The sequence below is a fragment of the Sus scrofa genome, chromosome 6 (genome assembly GCF_000003025.6).
Source record: "Sus scrofa isolate TJ Tabasco breed Duroc chromosome 6, Sscrofa11.1, whole genome shotgun sequence".
Lineage (NCBI taxonomy): Eukaryota > Metazoa > Chordata > Mammalia > Artiodactyla > Suidae > Sus > Sus scrofa.
The window spans coordinates 142359792-142377133 of NC_010448.4; the positions used below are offsets into that span (position 1 = coordinate 142359792).

General features: G+C 37.9%; 1 long non-coding RNA gene across 10 annotated transcripts in view; it reads right to left on the minus strand.

The window, feature by feature from the left end:
* The window catches only part of LOC106507649, a 372669-nt gene extending 361243 nt beyond the window's left edge, over positions 1–11426 (minus strand). For 6 of the 10 annotated variants that reach the window (XR_002345148.1, XR_002345149.1, XR_001303789.2 and 3 more), the window contains exon 1: positions 11288–11426. This is a non-coding gene — a long non-coding RNA (uncharacterized LOC106507649). The remainder of the gene's footprint in view (positions 1–11287) is intronic. The other 4 variants (XR_001303787.2, XR_001303788.2, XR_002345152.1 and 1 more) reach the window with 2 other exon arrangements.

Consider the following 17342-nt stretch of genomic DNA (forward strand, 5'->3'; position numbering starts at 1 on the left):
TGGTGCAGGTTCTATCCCTGGCCCAAGAACTTCCACGTGGCTTCAGGTGTGACAAAAAAAGAAAAAGAAAAGAAAAGAGACATTTAGCCCAACTGGGGTTGATTAATCAGTGATCTCATTTGTTGATTTTCAACCTTTAAGGTACATGAGATTCACTCTATAGTGAATTTCCAAAACTTAGGAGCTTCAGCTCCATCCTCAGACTCTGAATTGGGACACTTGGACTGAGGGCTGGCACTTTAAATTGAGAAAAAGCTCCACAGTGATTCTTATGCTTGTAATGACGGAGAATCACAGATACTATCTTTTGTTTAAATCTGTCTGAACTCAATGCAGACTTTTTTCCATTTCTTCAATAGCAGAAAAGAAATTCATAAGAAAATAGGAAAGAATAGAGGAAACAGAAAGAGTGGTAGTGAAGAAAAATATTGACCAAAATTTCTAGTTAAAAACTCTAGTTTATATATCAACTGGGTAATATTTTCTCATAATCCATTTCCCAGCTTTCCTTTACAATCCCCTTGAGTACTTTAAATATACATAAATTTAATTTAAAAATAATTTTTTAAAAAAACCTCTTTGAGCAAAAGTGCTAAGTGTTGGAAAGGATATGGAACAAATGGAGTACATTGTTAGCCGTCTTATAAATCAGTACAGCCGCTGGAGCGGCCCAAGAAATGGCAAAAAGACCAAATAAATAAATAAGTCAGTACAACCACTTGTAAAATAATTGGCAGTATTTACAAAGGTGAACATATGACCGTCCTGTGACTCAATAATTACACTCACGGATATACAGCAAAAATATATGCATATTTATAATTGCAAAAAGACAAGTTCTAGAATGTTCATAGCAACACTGTTCATAATAGTCAAACACTGGAAACTATCCAAGTACCCACTGAGAATGGATAATGAATAAATTGTGGTATATTCACACAAAGGAACATAGCAGAAGAATAAAATCTACAACTACATGCAACTGTATAGATGAAATTCAAACAATATCAAACAAGAGAATTCAAAGACACAAAAAGAACATACTATAAGGTTGCTTTTAGATAAAGTATAAAAATTGGGAAATATGCTGATAAATAGTCAACATAGGGAGTTTCCATCGTGGCTCAGCAGTAACAAACCCAACTAGTATCCATGAGGATATGGGTTCAATCCCTGGCCTCACTCAGTGGATTAAGGATCCAGCATTGCTGTTAGCTGTGGTGTAGGCCAACAGCTGTAGCTCCAATTCAGCCCCTAGTCTGGAAGCTTCCATATGTTGCAGGTATGGCCCAAAAAAGGAAAAAAAAAAAAAAAAAAAAGTCCACATAGACTTCTAGGAGAAAGAACAACAGAAACCTTTCAGATATTAGTAGAATTCTATTTCTTAATCTGAATGCTGGTCATATGAGTATGTTCAATTTTTGAAAATTCACTGATTATTTATGATAATCACTTATGTGCAATTTTCTATATATAAATTACACGTCAATTTTTAAAAAATCATCTTCAAATCACACAATTAACAAAAGTTAAAAGAGCTCTAAAGACAAAAATAATGGGCAAAAAAACTGGAAAAGTCTGGGAGAAATTTCATTTTGGATAACATTGGATTTAGAAGTTAATCCATTAGACCATGTACATTTTGACCTCTGAAACAAGCTCTACCACCCAGGAAGTAGGTAAAAAACCAGCTCTATTGTTTCTCACTGCTTCCCACAACTCAGAATCACTGATTCTCTTCAAACCAGGAGACTGGGAATTCAGAAACCTGATAGCCATGAGTCATAGTCAGCTTTCTCCCTCTCTATCAATAGTCTTTCTGCATCTATTCTGAGACTATCATCCTGGCAACTTCTCCCAACAAGATGCTTGGGGTATTACGGAATGTGTTTTTCATAAAATGTGATGAGCAGGATTGGACACAGAAAGCCAAGTAGGCACTAAATCCTAGTTGCCACGCTAGAGAGTTCCCAAGATTCCTTTCCTCTCTTTTAATTGATTAAAAAACCAAGGAGTCAAGACAGAAGATCTATTCTGTCAGTTCTTTCTAGATTTCAACTGACAGAAACTTAGGTAAAATAAAACTGGTAAAACGGGGAAGTTTATTGGGAGAACTCTCGGTTGTTCCATTCATTTGGAATATATTTTGAACAACTTCAGCTAAATGGGCAGAGATCCTCTTGGGCTCCAGGACCAGCTGGGGAGGCAATATCAGGAAGACTAAGCACAAACTTTGGATCTAGACTGCTTGCTTGTGTTTTGCACCTGGCTCTTCTATCTTATCCATGTGCCTATCAAGGATTTTGATAAAATACAATAATACATGTAACACACATGAAACAGTAGCCAAAGTAGAACAAAGTAAGCATTTTATAAACAACTTTTAGTTGTTATTATTAATAACTAGAGCCAGGGACTTGTTAGGAACTATGTTTCCCAGAATCCCCTTCCTGTAAGGTTCTAAATTGGATTTGGCCAAAGAAAAGGAACTTACGATGAGACTTGGGAGGTAGAAATGAACAGTGACTATCATGCTTATGAGTCTTCAAAATCAGATAGAAAGACAAGAAAACCCAATAGGTACCACATCGCCTTTTCTCTCCTCTATTCAATGTCCAGCTCTTCTTCCCAGCTGATGGAACTGATGACCATCAACAGCCCCAGGGCTAAGACCAGACACTTGGCTTTGACACACAGAGATGAAAGCCACAAAGAGGTAAGAGCTTCTCCTAAACCTCTCTGTTCACTCAGTCTTCACAGTCCCATGTCAGCAGATGTGCATGCTGGGCTTTTCAGATTCCCCTTCAAGCTCTGTCTGGTCTACCTTACCACTGCTTCAGGAAGACTGAGTAGTGATGTGTTTCCTCATCCACCAATTTCTCATTTTGGAATTTTATTTCCCTAAGGCCTTATTTCCCTAAGGCCTCCCAAAATTGTGTACAGTCTTATTCCTATAATAAATCCCTTATCCCATGACATTCACAGTGGCTCTGCTACTTTTATTAAACCCTGATATGATTATTGGTACTGGATGTGGTTACAGGGAAACAGAACATATAATTTATTTTTAAATTAAAATTTCTATTTTAAGGCAAAAGCACATTCAGATGTGGTTGTAAGATATAATACAGAGAGAACCCATGTACCTTTTACACAGTTTTCCCCATTGGTGATATCCTGCAAAACTGGAGCTCAATATCATCACTGAGTTACAGGTGCTGGTATAGTCAATATACAGAACATTTTCATCACCACAAGGACCCATCATTACGCCCTTCTATAGCCATAGCCTTTGTCCAAAATTAAGTAAGGATATTCATATGCTGATTTACGCATTTTCTGTTCTGTTACATTGATGTATATGCCTACCCCTTTACCATGTAGCCTTGATTACTGTATCTATAGGATAAGTTGAAATGGGTGGACTGGTTCCTCTCATATTGTATTTTTTTAACAAAATTGCTTCAGCTATTCTAGTTTTTACCTTTTATATAAAGTTTAAAATAATTTTATTAATAGCTTCAAAAAAATCTTGCTGAGATTTTAATAGAATTGTGCTAAACCTATATAGCAATTTAAGAAGAATCGGATATCTTTATTATGTTGAGCCTTTCAATCCAGGAACATGGTGAATCACTCCATTTATATAGATCATGTTCGATTTCTTTCATCAGCATTATAGTTTCCAGTGTGTAGTTTCTATACATGCTTTGTAATATTTAGCTCTATGTATTTATTTTTTATTGTAAATGGTATTGTATTTTTAATTTAGGTGTCCATGAGCTCAATTTTAATATAAAGGAATACAATACAATTTTATCTATGTTTATCTTTTATCCTGCTGCCTTGCTGAAACCAATTTTGAGTTCTAGAAGACTCTTTGTAGATTTGGAAGTATAGTCTATGAAGACAATCATGTCATCTGCAAATAGGGACAGTTTTATTTCTTCTTTTCCGATCTATTTGCCTTTTATTTCCTTTTCTTGCATTGCTGCACTGGTTAGAACCAGTGCCATGGGGTTGATTAGGAATGTTTTCTCTGAACCTCCAATTCTTTCCAGACTTCCTAAGCTCCTCCTACAAATGTGTAAGGTTCAATTCTTATAAGTCCCTTATCTTGTAAGCTCATAGAGACTGCTTTCCTGACTAAACCCTGACTCACTCATATGTGCCTAAGACTCCATGTCTTCTTCTCTCTACACATTGACTTAATTCTTTTGTGAAATAAAACTCATATTTTATGGCAAAACAAGAAAAAATTTAAACATAAAATTTGTTTCTGTCCTTTGGCCTCCTATCTTCCCTCTACTGTGCACTGTATACCTCCATCATGCATAGACCAAATCTCCCCTGTCAGCAGAAATCCCTTCTCAACCAAAAACAGCAACATTCCCCTGGCATCAACAAAATGACTCCTTAAAAGATACCATTCCTTCTTGATCTTGTAAGTGGCTTACGTGTGAATTATGTAAACTGTCAATAGTGCATCATTTAATGCATAGCCTTCTGTCTCAAAAAACTTATATAACTGTGCCTTGACTTCTAATGGATGGAACAGTTCCAGAGCTTTCTGAGATGCTCCTCCTAGGTTATAATCCTCAAATTTGGCTCAAATAAAATTTTCCATTTCTTTCTTGGATGAACTATTGATTTTTGGTTGACACTTTTTAAGATATATTTTTATTTGAGGCAATCACAGACTTACAGAAATATCTTGAGAATATTACGAAACATTTTTTCCCTAAACTATTTGAGGATGTTTTAAAAATGTAACGTCCCATCCTCTACAAATACTTTAGTGGGGGTTTTTTGGCCATACCTGCAGTACATGGAAGTTCCAGGGCCAGGGAAGGAACCCATGCCACAGCAGCAACCCAAATCACTGCAGTGACAACACCAGATCCTTTACCCACTGAGGCAGCAAGGAATTCTGATTTTTGGGGGGTTTTGCGGATTTTTTTTTTTTTTTTTGCCACACCCATGGCATATGGAAGTTTCTGGGCCAAGGGTCACACCAGAGCCACAGCAGTTACAACAATAAATCCTTAACCACTAGGCCACCAAGGAACTCCTTTAGTGTATACTTTATACAAATACTTTTATAAAGCCATATTATAATCATCAAAATCAGAAAATCTATATTGAGCCATTAACCAATAATGTTTAATGTTCAAGCTTAGCCAAATGTCCCAATAATGTCCCTCATAGCAAAGAGACCTAGTTCTGAATCTGATGTTGTCTTTTCAACATGTCCTCCTCATGCTTTAGGTAATTCCTCAATTTCTGGCACATAATTGTTCTTTTTCTGTCTCAAACCTGGCATCAGCCATTTCCTCAAAGAGCCCTGTTTCTTTTCTGTGGAGAACAGTATTTAGAAGATAAGAAAAAAAAAAAAGGAGTTCCCGTCGTGGCGCAGTGGTTAACGAATCCGACTAGGAACCATGAGGTTGCGGGTTTGGTCCCTGACCTTGCTCAGTGGGTTAACGATCCGGCGTTGCCGTGAGCTGTGGTGTAGGTTGCAGATGCGGCTCGGATCCCATGTTGCTGTGGCTCTGGCGTAGGCCGGTGGCTACAGCTCCGATTCGACCCCTAGCCTGGGAACCTCCATATGCCGCAGGAGCGGCCCAAGAAATAGCAACAACAACAACAACAAAAAGACAAAAAAAAAAAAAAAAAAAAAAAAAAAAAAAGAAGATAAGATCTGAGCCCTTCATTCTCTGCTCTCTTTCCCATGAAAGCCATCTGTTAAAGACTGAATGTTGACATTTCTCCAAAATTCATATGTTGAAGCCCTAATCCCCAGTGTGATGGTATTTGGAGTGGAGCGTTTGAGAGATAATTATGTTTAGATGAATTCCATGATGGGATTAGTGTCCTTATAAAAAAAAGAAACCAGAGCTCTCAACCTGGTTGCATGTGAGAACACAGCAAAAAGGTGTCCATCTATAAGCTTAGAAGCAGGTCTTCACCAGGAACAGAATCTTTCCAGTCTCCATAACTATGAGAAATAATGTCTGTTGTTCAAGCTAACTAGTCTTTTGTATTTTGTTGTAATATCCCAGGTTGACAAATATAAGAAATTGGTGCCAAGAGTGGGGGTCCTACTGTAACAAATACCTAAAAATGTGGGAGCAGCTTCGGAACCTGGTAATGTGTAGAGGCTAGCAGAATTTTAAGGTACATGCTAGAAAAAGCCAATATTGCCATGAAAAGATGGCTAAAGGTGTTTGTGAGGAGGCCTCAGAAGAAAAAAGGAACCTATAGAAGATACCAGAAAACTAGGTTCACCTCTTGGTGGGTGTTAATCTAAAAGATACAACAAAGCCAAAGATCGGAAGAAGGAAGTATTTACTATGCTTGTATCAATTAAGCAGAACACTGGGGATATTTCCCAAAGGAGTGTCTCCAGTAAAACTGAGGAATTTTGTTTGTTTTTTTGTGGGTTTTTTTTGGTCTTTTTAGGACATGTGGAGGTTCCCAGGCTAGGGGTCTAATCAGAGCTACAGCTGCTGGCCAGAGCCACAGCTACAGCAACACCAGATCCGAGCTACATCTGCAACCTACACCAGCTCATGGAAACACTGGATCCTCAACCCACTGAGCAAGGCCAGGGATTGAACCTGCAACCTCATGGTTCCTAGTCAGATTTGTTTCCACTGGGCCACAATGGGAACTCCAAAACTGAGGAAGTTTTAAGCTATACGTATACATGAAAGGGCTTGAGCAGAGGAGAGTTCAACGCAGAATTGGGGCAAAGGTGGACAAAGTCTAGGCTTTAGTTGACCAAAGTCAACAAGGGTCAACATCATCATTCCATCCTCCACCTGGGTGGGGCCCTTAGTTCCTGCAGAACTCAAAGAGAGTATCAGATTGTTAGGTATATCCCTTGAGGGGGAACAAGGACTCAGTTTTATTGCTGAGCTGTTGTTTCTTAACTGCTTTTCCTTTGTTCCTGCATTCCTTTACTTCCTTTAAGATCACTGATTACTGACAAGCATTTTAGCCAGGTTAGATAACAAAATGGCTCAAGCCAAAGTGAGTTCTCTTGTATCAAGAAAGACGTTCCTGGTTTTCTTTCTCCAGGAACCCCCTAACCTATCTGCTTACACTTACATGTTCTTAGAGAATACACAAAAAATCATGAGCAGAATGTGGTTAGAAATATGGACAGTAAGGGCCATTCTGGTGAGGTCTCCAATAAAAATAAGAAACCTGTTAGTAGAAACTGGAGGAAAGGTAATCCGTATAGTAAAGAGGCAAAGAACTTGGCCAAATTTTGTTCATATTCTCACTTTTTATGGAAGGAGAACTTGCAAAGAATGAAATCGGGTATCTAGTTGAGATTTCAAAGCAGTGTTAAATGAGTTGCTTGGTTCCTCCTGACTGCTTATAGTAAAATGTGAGAAAAGAAAAAATAAATTTAAAAAAAAGAAAAGCAAATGTTAAACCAGAAAGAATCAGAGCTTAAGGATTTGGAAAATCCTTGGCCTTCCCATATTCCAGAAAATGAGAAAATGTATTCAGAAAAGAACCACTAATGGTATAGTCAAACAGCCATTTAATAAGGCAATCATTATGGGTATAAGCCCCTTCCCTAATCAGGCACCCCAACAGAAGCACTTTCAGTTTGAACTGAAAAAGACAGAGGCAGGATGAAATGAAGGACTTCTTAGATGCTACAGATCACAGAGCTCCACAGCTGCCATTGTGTGGTATGCTTCAGAACCACAAGAAATGACCCTGAAGGCAATTCAGAGATGGTCAAGGCTGTTTCTTTGGTTTCAAAGCAAAGGGGATGGGGGCAGGGAGTGGATTGCTATCAACAGGCCAGACAGCAGCCTCTTCAGAGACATGGAGACAAGGTACCTTGGGCGCTAGGGGCAGGGCCACCTGAACCTTTGTGATATGACCCCCATCTGACAGAGTCCTGCGGGTGAGACCCAGGCCAAGGAGAGGAAGAGAAAAGAAAAGAAAAGAAACAAGAAAAGAACAAGAAAAAGACCTTGGTATCCATGTCAGTCCTAGACTCCTCATCTCCCTGTCTCATCCTCCTCACTAATTCAAAAAACTCACTTAAAATTCATCACTTAAAGTTTACCTTCAGTACCACCTATGAGAAGTAGTCTGTGACACCTGACTCCACCACAAGACTGAATTAAGTTTAAAAAAAAAAAAAGATTGAATTAAGTCTTCTTCCTTCATGCTTCTATAACACTTGATGCATACCTGAATCCACACAACTCAGATTGGGACTCAAACCCTGCCAAAACCCAGACTGGGACTTGAACCCATGTACTGGTACTCTAACCCAGCCAAAACACAGACTGGGACTTGAACACACTATCTTGTAATTAAAGTCACACACACCTGGTGTCAGGACTTTACTGAAGTTCTTTATGTCTCAGCACAGAAGGAATTCAGCAAGAGGCAAAGTGATAAGTAAGAAGTAGATTTAGCGAGAAAGGTAGAGTGTAGCCATCTTAGAAGGCAAGAGCAGCCTTGAAAATACACATGCCATAGACAGAATGCAGTCCATCTCAAAAGAAGAGCAGCCCCAAATATGGGGTGGTGAGTTGTTATGGGCTGGGTAGTTTCATAGGCTAATAAGTGGGAGGATTATTCCAATTATTTCAGGAAAGCGGCTATAATTTTCAGGAATTGGACCACCATCCACTTTTTGCCCTTTTAAGGTCAGCCTTGGAACTGTCACGACACCTGTGTGTGTGTCATTTAGCACGCCAGTGTATTACAAAGAGCGTATAATGAGGCTCAAGGTCTCGTGGAAGTCCAATTTTCCGCCATCTTGGGCCCAATAGGTTCCAAAAATTTTCTGTCCCATCCTCAACGGTTACATCGTTCCTTTAAAGGTTGTAAAGGTTGTGCCCTGCCCCCTTCCCTCCTGTTTCATACCTTCTTTAATAAACTTACTACACTGATTTTTAATCATATATTTATGTATTTATTTTCTCCATTAGACTAAAAACATCTTAAAAGCAGACCACCATGTTTTATTCATTTTTGTAACCTGTGTAAAGGTATTATTATTACTCCCTAATTTTATCATTCCATTATTTCCTAGACACATCTGACATACTAATTTTAGCAATCTTTTTTAAAAATAAGAAGAAACCTTTCAAAATATCTTTATCAGTATCCTCGTTTTAGAGCTCAGGTAACTGAGACCCATGAAATTTAAGGAGACTTCTCAATTCATAACAGAAGTCAAATGAGAAACCAAATCTCTAGTCTGACAGTCAAGTGTTGTTTCAGTGCCTCACAAACGCTCCTTTATTGCTATATCTTTATAAGCAAATCCATAAATGATCTATGACAGGCTGCTTCTAAAATGGTCCCCAGTGATCTCTCGGCTCCTGGAATTGTAATCCTCTCCCCGTGTGTGTGGTCTGGAACCTAATGACTTGCTTCTCGTGAATAAAACCCGTGAATAAAATGCAATTAAATTGATGGGATGTCACTTCCAAGAATAGATTAAGAAAATCTGGGACTTCTGTCCTTGCCACTTTCTCTCTTGCTGGTGCTCTTTTGCTCTTTTTGCTGGCTCACTCTGATGAACCAGGCTGCCTAGGAACTAAAGACAGCCTCAGTTCAACAACCCAGAAAGAACTTAATCCTATTAATAACCATTTCTGTGAGCTTAGAAGCAGATCCTTCCCCAGTTAAGTTTCATATAAGACTACAACCTCAGCTGACACTTTGATTGCAATCTTGTAAGGGTCCTTGTGTTATCCTGTGCCCAGATTGCTGACCCATGGACACTCTGAAATAATAAATTTTGTTGTTTTAAGCTAAAAAGCTTTGGGGTGAGTTGTAGAAGCAATAGAAAACTAATACAAATTTTGTACCTATAAGTGTCAGGTTACCATACAAATACCTGGAAATGCAGTAGTTGCTTTGGAACTAGACTGAAAGGATTTTGAATAGCATTACTGAGAAATTCTAAGTTGCTTTGAACAGGCTGTTAACAGAAATCTGTATTTTGAAAATGCTGCCAGTGAGGGTTCAAAACAAAGTGCAGAAACTAGAAGGAGGATTCCTGTTATAGAGAGTCAGAAAACTTAGCAACACTGTCACCTGCAGTTCTGTGAAAAACAGAATGTATACCACTAGCCATCATGCTATGAGGAAACCCAAGAGCCGCACAAGAGGGTATTTAGAAGTGTTCTGCTGACAGCCCCAGCTAAGGTTCCAGCATGAACTATTCCATTCCTAGCATGAAGGGGAATGAGAAAGATTTCTCATGATTCTAGACCCCAGTTTTCAAGTTACTCCCAAACACAGAGTCGTCTTCCCATAGAGCAGAGTCCCATATCACAGAGCAGAGATAAGAATTTATTTTGTCCTTTCCAAATTCTTGATTCATGGAATTTGTGACTATAATAAAATGTTTGTCACTTCATTCCACTAAGTTTGGGGCGTCATGTTATGCAGCAATAGTAACTGGAGAAGATTACATCAACAAAAGTTGCAATGGGATCAGAAGGTGGTACTCAAGACCAGGGACAACAAGATATCTCAGTAAGGGTTACCCAGGAAATTAGACAGCATGTGGACCAGACACTTCTCCCCTGGTGCTATGATGTCATTTGTATAAGCTATAACCAGATGACATCCTTAGGAAATAAAAGCAAAAGTTCTTAAAAGTGGAAAATAATCTTGATCGAAATGTGAATTTTGAACTAAGTATACATCTTTAAATTAAATAAATATTTATTATAAATACTCTATGGTTTATACTGAGAGTGACTGAGTTACTTGCAAAATGGCAACATTGGGAATTTCCCACTGTTTGCAAAAATGGGGAGATTCCAGAGCAAAACTGAGTTCAATTATAGAGAAGTAAAATTTATATTTATGAATTCTTGAGTTGCGCTTGTAAATTTTAAACCCTGCACACTTAACAATTACTTGCTTGTTTTGGTATCTGTATTCTCTACTGACAATAGACTTTCAGAGAACTAAGATTATGATTACACTGCTCATTATTCTATTCCTAGCTCCTAGCACATGATTTGTCACATCACAGAAGCACAATAAATATTTGTTGAATGAATAAATGAATAGAAATACATGCTAACTGACAATCATAGGGATCACCATGGTAAAATTCTATCCTCAGCTAATAAGCAATTTTAACAAGTATGAATCTTTTTGTTCACAATCATAAGCACATTATTTCCTCCAATTTAATTTAGTCTCAGGTCTGAGCTTCCTAGTTGTTGGACTATCAAGAATATTATCCCAGTCTTACCAGGGTTCTCTCACTCACCATCATGATAGCTATTGCCTTCTTCAGAGTCCAAGCTTGAAATCTGTCCGCTCTTTGCTGCCTCTATACCTCACTGAGAGCATGAGAACATTGTGTGAAGTTGGACTGTGATTCCACTGCCCTGGCTGCACTCTGCAAACATTCCTGTCTGGATGCTGTCATTGTGATGAAACTAAAAAAACTATTGGTCCTTTGACAAGGATCCTCAAGGGTCTCCTCAGAGGCCTGAGTTATAGAGGATGAAATGTCAGTAGATGAAAGCATTCAGGCTAGCAGCTGAATGCATTGAGAAGGGTCTAGACTACTTTTCCAAGATGCATCAGTACTAATTACCACAACAATTCTCAACCGATGGCAAAATATCCAGCATTTTTGCAATAAAGACAAAGTTAGCCTAAAGACTACATAAACCCTCCCCTCAAAGCAACATTGCATCTCAGGTCAATTTTCTAGATAATAAGTACCCTCTACAAAACCACTGTACTATTTCTACACAGCAAAGAACATTCATCCTGTATAAGCTGCCCCAGTATATGAAACAACAGACCACCAACTGTGCAAGTCACAGTGACCAGGATGGCTTGTCTGAGGCCCTCATTTTTAGTGCTGCTGAACCAAGTGGAACTTACAATTTAGCAGGTGTCAGGGAACACAGACCTCACATCCTACTGGCTGTGAACAAAGCTATCAGGTATATCAGTGGAGTTCACTCCAGACACCAATATACATTATGAGCCAAAAGCACCCCACTGAGACTTAATTTAATTAGTTTAAAAACACAAGCTTTATCATTCTAATGCTAAGTAGTTTAAATGGAATGGCTATTATCTTATTATTAAAATACTATGAATGTGAAATAATATTACCAGCTTCCATAAATATTTCATAAGAATTCTCCTTTGTGGTTGTGTACAAAGAATACAACCAGCACACTTTAACTTGCTTCTTCATTACCAGTAACTAAATAATGCAGATACCAGAAACTAATTTTTTTAATAATAATCAAAGAGAAATTAAAAGAATCTACTTCCAAAAGGAGGAATTTCCGCAGGTTTACTCTTCTGCATTTAGCTCCATAAGATTAAACATCTCTACAGAAGGAAGAAAATTCAATTGCTTTTACATATAAATTAACTACATTTTTTTCACTGTTATCTATTTACTTGGCTCATGCATTTACTCTAGAAGTTGTCCTTTCAATACAGAAAAACTGGATCTAAACAAAAAAAAAATCATCTTAGTTTAAGGAAAAGTTAACACAACTTCCCTCAATCACCTTCCTATTCTCTTCATCCACGTGACAGTATGGCAGGCTAACTTGTTAGTTGTAAACAGGATAAAACCACACTCTTTGCAGTTCTTGAAAATGAAATGTTGAATAAAAGAAGTGTTTCTTTTGATCTTTCCATAAAGTATTGCCACATTAATTCTATTACTCTGTGATTCTTTCTTACTAAAACAGAGTGAGCATAATGATGCCTTGTCTAAGGGAGGGTGATGAATTAGGGGAAAAGCAGAGATGGCTTTTGAGTTTCAAAACCCAAGACACTTAATTTTCAAGGTTTTGAGCTTCTGAGGTCCCAAAATCTAGCTCTTAAAAATATAAAATGTATGCTTTATAAAATAGACTGGAAATTACGAAGGAAAAGTCACGTTACATCATTTGTGGCCTAGACAAAGCCTCCCTTTGACTGTGGGGATGTGGGGCAGGAGCAGGAAGACAGGGGAGAGTGAGACAGAGAAGGCTGTACGCTGGTGAATCCCTAAGAAAGAGCCCCTAGGGGCTGGGGATTGGGAGGCAGAGGAATACTGGAATCTGAGGGGAGAGAGGATCTCTGTCCTTTGTTTTCACGTAAAACAGATAGGAACTTGATAGCTGTGTCCTCCATCTGCAGCACAGTAGGAGGATAGTGGAGAGATGCCTGTGGGGCTTGTCTAAATGGAGAGATTTCCCCTATGTCATTGGGGTTCAGGAGCCCAGCCAAAAGTTTTTATGTACCAAGTGGGGAACAGAGGCCACATGATTGAGACAGTATAGTAGTGACACACATGGACCAATTACTGAAAGTGGGAAAAATAATGTATATCTCAGCTAACATCGCAGTGGATAGATGACCATAACCAGGAATGAGAAGAAACCCTCTCAGAGCCCCCAGAAGCCTCTGGAACTCAGATACATGGGGAAACGTGAAAGAGGGCAGCTACCCCTGAAATGATTGAATTGACTAATATTTCATCTTTACCAGCAGGCAGAATAAGGGTTCAAAATAAAAACTGTTATAAAAAAAGAGTTATTTTTTATTTATGTATTTGTTTTGTACATTGTGGCCTGAAATCTGCACTTTCTAGATCTGTGTTCTTAAAACAATCCATTTTAAGAATACAAGGACTGTGATTCATCATTTAGGAAAAAAAAAAGGGGGGGGGACTATGTCTTCTTTTATGTTCTTGGCCAGAGTCTCCTGAATTGTCCAGCTCTTGATATTTATGGATTCCCAGAACTGCAGTGAGAAACCATGATGCAGTCCACCTGACATTATTTCTACTGCAGAGGGATTTTTAAACCCTACCTCTAGCTAAACAACTAAGAGTCATATAAATAACAAAAAATATTCCTAACCCCAACCTGTCCTCTGAATACTACTACTTTTTAGACACAGAGAACTGGAGATTTCAGCTTGACACACATTTCTTCTATATAAGTAAGAAGATAAATGAAATTTTATTTACAAGAATCTCATTTCACATGTAAAATGTATACCTATACTGTATTACTCAGAGCCTAGAGAAACTTTAGCTCCTGTGTATTTTCCAAATCTCTCTGCATTCCCTCAAAATTGTACCTTAAGGGACCCATTTTTATCTTAATACATTTTGTAAAGAATAACATTAAATGAAATTGGAAAACTAGATAAATTTGTAATCTTCTGTATAGCTTTTTCTTCTAGAAAAATTTAATCAGTTTTTATAACAAACAGCAATTCCAAAGGTTAAATTATTTTTAAAGTCTCTACCAAGCCAAGAAATGCTCAAGAGGTTACTTATTTAGTTATGTCCACAAAGGAACTCAAGGTGACAAGAGCAAGAGAAAGTTGTATGATTTAACAAGGGCCCCTGTCAGAAAGCAGTCATCAATCCCAGGTCAAGGTTATGTTTGAGACAAAAATAGAGAGAGAATAAAATTGGACTTCCCAACACAAATCTTCCACAGACCTGCTTTGTACATGCACCTCTTGCCCCAGCATCTATGATATTCCTGCTTCACACTGATGTTGTAATTCTCCATGAAATGTTCCCTAACTTGTGATGCCCCCCAACTCTGGCCTTTTTTTCATACATGTATAAATCTTAATAATCTCTTAAGGTCTAATCCAAATACCTCTCTTTCTCTTTTATGCACACGCGAACACACATCTAAGTCCTAATTGTTTTGTTTTTGTTTTTTGTTTTTTGCTTTTTAGGATTGTACTCGTGGCACATGGAGGTTCCCAGGCTAGGGGTCTAATTGGAGCTACAGCTGCCGGTCTACACCACAACCAGATCTGAGCCATGTCTGCCGACTACACCACAGCTCAAGGCAACGCCGAATCCTTAACCCACTGAGCAAGGCCAGGGATTGAACCTGCAACCTCATGATTACTAGTTGTATTCATTTCTTCTGTGCCACCACAGTAACTCCTAAATCCTAATTGTGTATCTCCCCACTATAAACTCAAGACTTCTATAGCTCTCATTGCTAGACCAGTAACACCTTTTTGATCTTCCTATCTGTCAGCTGTGTCTGATTTATCCAATGGACCTCGATATTATTTGAGGGTTGAAAATGTGACTAACATAAGTTTCTTACTCCCAAAAGAGCCCAGAGCCCTGTTAGTACTCAATAAACCACTTACTGAATTGAAACAACTCTGAAAAATCTTCCAGAGGATAAAAATTACATTCCTTGACTCTGCCAAGAACCTATCTTGCAATCTTCCACAAAGAAGAATTTACCAGAAGAATGACTCTAGTTGAAGTTGTTGACTCTGGGAACTTTACATAGTAGCTAACCTAAGATACCCATAGATACCAATTGCAACTTTTTGTTTCGGGATTTTGTGCTCTGATTTCGAAGTTTTTCATAGGAAAACTGAAGTTAGCTCTTCCTGAAACCCTCTATTTCAGAGATCATGTTACAAATAAAATAGGAAACTGATGCTAAAGTAGAAATGAACCAGAAGTAGATGGACAGTATCTCCCTCAAATCAGACATGACCTTAAAAGTTTAAGACAAAGGCAATTGGCAAAAAAAAAAAAAAAAAAAAAAAAATCACTTTGAGTATAACACTTTCTGGAAACTTGTACAAGATATCTTGACAGTACAAAATCATTTAGATTCATCCATCCATCTCTGACAAACAGTACATAAACAGCCTGTAGTATCTGTCTTCTTTATTAGGCTTCAAGATATGTTCCTCCTTCAGTAAATACACATCCCTTCTAACTTAATCTCTCCAATTTTTTTCCGCAACTGTACATTTCTGGTGCTTAGCTTTTTTTTTTTTTTTTTTTTGGTTTTTAGGGCTGCACCTGTGGCACATGGAGTTTCCCAGACTAGGGGTCAAATCAGAGCTATGGCTACCAGCCTACACCACAGCCACAGCAACGCAGGATCTGAGCCATGTCTGCAATCCCACACCACAGCTCATAGAAAGGCCAGATTCTTAATCTGCTGAGCGAGGCCAGGGATCCAACCTCCAACCTCATAGTTCCTAGTCGGATTCGTTTCCACTGCTCCATGACAGTAACTCCTCTGCTGATTAGCGTCATGACATCTTGGTAAGTAGTTTTACAGAGCAAACAAATTTTTTTTCTTTTTGTCTTTTTAGGGCCGCACCCACAGTTCTGATTTGATCCCAGTTTAGGGGTCAAATCAGAACTGCAGGCCTACACCATAGCCACAGCAATGCCAGATCCAGGCCTTGTCTGCAACATATACCACAGCTCATGGCAACACCAGATCCTTAACCCACTGAGTGAGGCTAGGGACTGAACCTGCATCCTCATGGATACTAGTCAGATTCGTTCCTGCTGAGCCATGACGGGAATTCCCAAATAAATGTTTTTTTAAAAACCATTTTTTCTTGCTTCAAAATTTAATTTCAATCAGAATTCTCCACCAAAAACTATGCATGAAGTTTAAATCAATACACCTAACCTTATTCTGATTCCAGCCTTCAGGTAAAAAAACGTATTTGTTTTTTTGTTCCCTAACATTTTTTGTTCCCTAACATTTTGTTTATTTGTTCCCTAACATTTTTAAAAATATCAATTACAAGTAACAACCACTATTTATATTCACTGAAAATTATGTTAAGAATTATTCTCATCTTAAAGATACTTGCACCCCAGCATTCACTGCTGCACTATTTACAATAGCCAAGACAACAAAACAACATAAATGTCCACATACAGATGAATGGATAAGGAAATGTGTTATATACATACAATGGAATATTACTCGGCCATAAAAAAGGAATGAAATAATATCATTTTTTGCAGCAACATGAATGGACCTAGATATTATCATACTAAGTGAAGTAAGTCAGAGAAAGACAAAATATATATCACTTATATGTGTAATCTAAAATATGACACAATGAATTTATTTGCAAAACAGAAACAAACTCACAGACACAAAAACTTATAGTTACCAAAGGGGAAGAGGTGGAAGGGATAAAATAGGAGTTTTGGATTAGCAAATACAAACTACTTTATATAAAATAGATAAACAATATGGTCCTACACAGGGATCTATAGCACAGGGAACTCTATTTAATACCTTATAGTGAACTATAATTTAAAAATGTGAAAATAATATATACATATACATAACTAAATCACTTTGCTGTACACCATAATTCTGATACAATGCTGCAAATCAACTATATGTCAATAAAAAAATTATTATTCTCATGCAAACATGTTAATGAAACAAACAAAAAAATCACTAACCCTTCATAATGATGATGATGATTACATAGGATGTTAAAGACCAGATTTCATATCCAAGCTC